This window comes from Crassostrea angulata, unplaced genomic scaffold (assembly GCF_025612915.1).
Source record: "Crassostrea angulata isolate pt1a10 unplaced genomic scaffold, ASM2561291v2 HiC_scaffold_213, whole genome shotgun sequence".
NCBI classification, from domain to species: domain Eukaryota; kingdom Metazoa; phylum Mollusca; class Bivalvia; order Ostreida; family Ostreidae; genus Magallana; species Magallana angulata.
Genome location: NW_026441766.1, coordinates 110,636 through 116,540, shown reverse-complemented (window position 1 = coordinate 116,540; position 5,905 = coordinate 110,636). Strand labels below are relative to the sequence as shown.

General features: G+C 34.5%; 1 long non-coding RNA gene across 1 annotated transcript; it reads right to left on the bottom strand.

Annotated features, from left to right (window-relative positions):
• Positions 1-600: 600 nt before the first annotated feature.
• Positions 601-4,928, bottom strand: LOC128169785 (uncharacterized). The gene is made up of 3 exons (XR_008241598.1): positions 4,741-4,928; positions 807-902; positions 601-667 (listed from the first exon to the last, which is right to left on the bottom strand). It is a non-coding gene; the product is annotated as an uncharacterized LOC128169785 (long non-coding RNA).
• Between the last annotated feature and the right edge of the window lie 977 nt (positions 4,929-5,905).

Sequence of the window (5,905 nt, the reverse complement as noted above, 5' to 3'; positions counted from 1 at the left end):
AGCATTTGAATCAGTTTTTGACATCAGTAACTTTAAGAGATAAACATTACAGCAGTTTTCATTATCAGTTGCGTACATTCTCTTGTCTGTGTGGCTGTCATCGGCATCTACACCACCTTGATGATTATTTTGTAATGTTTTGTGTTGTAATGCAGCATATTGGCCAGTTTCATCTGTGCAGAAGACAAAGCTGTTATGATTAAATTTATGGTGGAACTCTAAACCTCTGGTAATAAAATTGATGGACAGAAAGTACCATACAGCATGGCGCAAAACCACTGGTGATGATGTGGCACCTTGGAGGTATTTATAAATCTTCTGCAGATCATGTATCTCGATAATATCTTTGTGTGATGTTGGTATTGACAGATCAAGTCAGGTTCGCTCTTTAAAGAAACCATCCAAGATTCCATTGGCTGTTCTGAACTCCTTGTCATGGACTATATTTACATCTTTCTGAATGTCAGCAAGATGGCGATTTATTACTCCTTTGATATTGATCAAAGTATTTTTGTGGTACAAAGGCTAAACATCATCATCAACTTTTTCTTTGGGGCTGGCTTCACAATAAAATCACGAGAGATGACTGGCAAGAGGTGACACATTTGCTGTTTGCAGGTCTAATGTTGCACCATTAGTACAGAACCATAGATCTCCATGTTCCAATCTAAAAGGAGTGAGTTGTGTTTTAGATACTGACATTGTGTAAAGTTTGGGGGTCTTGTGTTTGGTTGTGTAAATTCTGCAACAAATCTTGACCCTTAAAGATTTTTATACAAATGTCAAATTGCTGCAAACACTTTTACCTTGAAAAATCCCCATGCTGTATTTCTTTTTGTTGATTTTGCTTGCCTGGAGTCGAAAAATTTCTCTATTTCCTCATTTGTAACAGTTTTGAATCTCTGTGGAAAATGTGGTTTGTTTTCATTACTTCAGTTTTGATTTTTAGCTCACCTGAGCTGAAAGCTCAAGTGAGCTATTCTGATCACATTTTGTCCATCGTCCGTCTTTTAACTTTTAACATTTTGAACTTCTTTTGTAAAACCGCTTCGCCAATTTCAACCAAAATTGGCACAAACCATCCTTATGGGAAGGCAAGTATAAATTGCAGAAATGAAAGACCGATCTTTATTCAAAGGGGAGAAACCTCAAAACTGTAGAAAAAGAGAGTGCATTTTTAAAATTTTTGAAATAATGTTGTTTTTAGTGAATCATATCAATAGCCTAGTGCACTATTTTACAATTATTATGTTTCTCTCAGTGGACCATATCAATAAGCTAGGTCGTCATGGTGAACATAGGAAAAGCTAAGTTTACTATGGTACAATGGTTATGTTCTTACCAGAAAGCGAATATCAAGAGGTAAGTTACACTAATGTACAGCTGCTGTGTTGCTTTCAAGAGACTACTACCAATAACCTAGGGTACTAATTTTGATGTTAAGTTGCTCTCAGTGACAGTATTAATAGCCAAAAATACTAATTTGTAGCTGTTATTTTTCACCCAATAGAACTATCCATAGCCAAGGGTACAGATTAATACCAGGTATATACCTGTTAAGTTCCTTTCAGTGGACTAAAGCAATAACCCAGTGTACTTATTAATATTTGGAATGATGCTTCTATATAAACAGTTTCAATCGCCTGAGGTTCTGGTGCATAGCTGTTGAGTTGCTTTCAGTGAAAAGCATGAATTGTGTCGGGTACTAATGTATAACTGGTTTTTTAGCTCACTTGAGCTGAAAGCTCATGTGAGCTATTCTGATCACATTTTGTCTGTTGCTTGTCTGTCTGTAAACTTTTCATATTTTCAACATCTCCAGAAGCACTGGGCCAATTTCAACGAAACTTGGCACAGAGCATTATTAGGCAAAGGGGATACAAAGTTGTGAAAACTAAGGACCACCCTTTTTTTCAAGAGGAGATAATTAGGAATTATTGAAAACATTTAAGAACTTTTCAAAAATCTTCTTCTCAAGAACCAATTGGCCAGGAAAGCTAAAACTTGTGTGGAAGCATACTAAGGTAGTATAGATTGTGAAAATCATGACCTTTTAGGGATAGGGTGGGGCCACAATGGTGGGTCGAATTTTTTCATAGGAATATATTGAGTAAATCTTTAAAAATCTTCCTCTCAGAAACTAACCAGTCAGGAAAATTTGTGTGGAAGCATCCTAAGGTAGCAAGGGATAGTTTCGGATAAAGTACCCATCAATATTTTTGTAAAATTGAAAGTTGCTGTACTTGAAGGCTTATGAGTGTTGCTAAAATTCATGAAATGATTTTTAATGATTTTCATTAGTTAGAGGGGTGTCTCTTGTTGAAATTGATATGCAATATGTAGACCACATATGTTAGGTACATGAGAATCAGAAGTAAAATGCAAAACCCGCGGCTATGACTGTTGTGTTGACTTTACACAGTGAAATTACAAGTTACAGATGGGAGGTAAAATTACACGAAAAGTAGGTGGATTGGACATTGTCAACTATACACCGATAAGTTTCTGACATGTGATGGTGCAACATGCACACGGTACGGAATGTCAACCCTTTGCAGGGAATTAGTTGGGGGAGGTCTAAAAAGCTGAAAAATTAGAAAAATATGAAAGGGTTAAAAGCTAATAAAAACCAGTATGTAGAGAATTTTACAGGTTTTGACTAGTGATTTTCTTCAGAAATTGGTGATTGGCCTTATAAAGAGTGAATTAAAGTTATTTGACCTGAATGGGAACTGAGGAAATTCTAGTTACAGAGTTCCGAAGACACGCATCCCCTGGCTGCAATGAATTGTATAAAAAAAAAACTGTCCTGTGCCACCTTCAAGACAACATGGTATTTTCAGATTTTTCATTTCGGTGTAATTTTGAGTGGATTTTGTACCATAAGTAATATATTTTGTGAAAATGGATGAATTTTTTGGCTGTAGATGTCATTACATGATTTATTAGCAAAAATATTCAAGGGGAGTAACTCCCTCTTAAATGTGTAGAATGACCACCACTAGAGTAAATTGGATTAGAGAGTAAGTATTTCATACCCTGGTGCGATAAATAGGCTTCAGTTAATTAATGAGATAAGAATAAATACTTTAAAACAGTTTGATCAATTGAATCATTAAATTTATGAATTTGCAGCCATTTCGCTGTCTGATTTTATGAAATAACAGTAAGCCACCTGACTTATATGACCAAATTTTTTTAAAACTGCATATTTTTATTTCAGCTGAACTTTACATGTAGACAGATGCAGTTATCAAATTATACAATATGTCAAAAAAATCAAGTTTTTGCTCCTTCCTATCCATAAATGATATTTTAGATGTATTTATACAGAATTGAAAAAGCCACCCCCTCTTTCCAGTTGACTCCATCACCATTACATGTAGGATATGTAAATGTACATTTGACCTTGAAATAACATCTGTATGATAATTACTATTGAAATGAACAAAAAACAACATATTTGTACCGTTTCATTGTATATATGCATCAAAAATGTAGAAAAATTTGAACATTTTTCATGGAATTCTCATCCGTCCCCAGGTACCCAGGTGTTGTTGAATTTCATTTTAATTAAAGGCAGACATCACACATGTAGGTCTTACTTATTTAGCAAAGTTAAAAGGAGAAACCAGAATATATATGATATCCACTAAATATGATTGTAGGCTTAGTTTTTCATGAAAACAAGAAATCAGATGTAGGGCGGCATGTCTTTTTGTGAATAAAAATGCTACAAATCATCCATTTTCCAAAAGAGATCAATTTTAGATATCAGTGATGGTTGTTTTCTATTATGTGTGAAAATGACTCAAGGAAATTGCCACAAGTTTCAGAAAATTAGGTAAAAGTGTTCAAACTAATGCTTCTTGTGAAAATCAAAAGATAGGGGGAGGGTATACATGTAATGGTATTTTTAAGTGATGTGATGCTTTTATCATGATAATATCAAGTAGATGTTTGTAGTATTAAATAGGGTTTCTTTTTTAAGGAGGTTGAACAACAATTGACCTCTAAAAGATTAGATTAAGATGCTTTATTTATGGGGAGCCCTATGAATCTCTGTTAAATAGAGGATAGTGGAAATGGTGGGTTCACTTGAACGGCCGTATTTTTCTTAAACCTCAATGGAATTGGCAAAATGTGGTGTACTTTTTCTCAGAATAGCATAAGCGGATAAAGTACCTGTCAATATTTTTGTAAAATTGAAAGTTGCTGTACTTGAAGGCTTATGGGTGTTGCTAAAATTCATGAAATGATTTTTAATGATTATCATTAGTTAGAGGGGTGTCACTTGTTGAAATTGATATGCAATATGTAAGCCCCATATGTTAGGTACATGAGAATCAGAAGTAAAATGCGAAAACCTGCGGCTATGACTGTTGTGTTGACTTTACACAGTAAAATTGCAAGTTACAGATGGGAGGTATAATTACATGAAAAGTAGGTGGTTTGAACATTGTCAACTATACACCAGTAAGTTTCTGACATGTTATGGTGCAACATGCACGCTGTACAGAAGGTCAACCCTTTGCAGGGAATTAGTCACTTTCTTTAAATTAGAAACCTGCGAAATATATATATATATGTATATATTTTACTTAATTTAAGCGTTTTATGTCACAATATGGAGGTATCCCATGCCAGTGATTCAACCTAATATAACAAACAAGTGAATATCTAACATTTTTGTTTTATTTCAGTTCCACTTGGAATGTGAATGAGGTATAAAGAACAAACCCCTTCAACGCCACTGTATCTTCTGCTTGAAGATTCGTCCAGTCTGGCGAACGAAAATGGAAGATGCATTCTCCATCGAATTCTGCCAAGATGTTGAAGATGTCACACTCAAGACATGAACTCTACCAAGAAGTTTAAGGACAACTTTTACTCAATTGTGTGTCCGTACAGCCAGGGCACCATGCCCTCGTAAACCACTTGTCTAGAAGATCAAGTTGCGACATTCTCTGCTTACCTACCGCAGCAATTTGCCATGTAGAAAGGTCCAAATTACCTGTGTTTGAGAAGAGCTAAAACAGGCAGCATCATTCACGATGGCAGGAGCCATCAAGTCTGTTGCTATCCGTGTGTAAAGAGGCTGAAGATGCGGAAATGAAAATGTCCTGTATTTCATGATATTTATTTTATTATAATGAATGTCTTAATTTTAAAGAAAATTTTACTGCTTTTAAATAAAAATGAAGTGAATTCTATGGCAAACGGTATATGCGCATAATTTACGCGCATGTAGCAATTCGTTGGGTTACCCGTTGCCAAGTGTGTTGCTAACGCTCAGGGTAATTGAACGGATTACCAACTGCGTCTAAACCAATCAGATTTTAGTATTTAACATGAAATTATAATAATGCTGATTATAACTTATATTTACATTTGAAATAGGCAAACCCTTGAGAATTATTAAAATAATCGTGTTTTAATGTTTACAATAATGCAACTGTCAAGTGATAAGCATGTGATAAGCATGTGCGGTAATCATTGTGAAATCATTAAAATGTTCACACAGAATTAAACGTTTCGCTATTCTATATATTCATTTATGTACGCATATTTGCAAATATAAGTATATGAGTATTACAAAATAATATATTATATGATGCAGTTCCGTATCAAGACATATCATTGTAATGTATAATGTGATACAATATTGTATCATATAATAAGGTACGATATTATATGCTTTTTTTAAAGTGGTGCGATAGAATGTGATACGTATTAAAGAACAGGGGCGTACAAGGCGTTGTATATGCCCCACTTGAAGCAGTGGAGACGAAAGAATTTCAATTGAAGTTTGAATATTAATTTTTGGTTTGTATGCATTGTTTTTAGTATAAATTTCAGGATGAAAGCCAATATTGTGCTTTCGTTCTACAAACACGACAGTTAT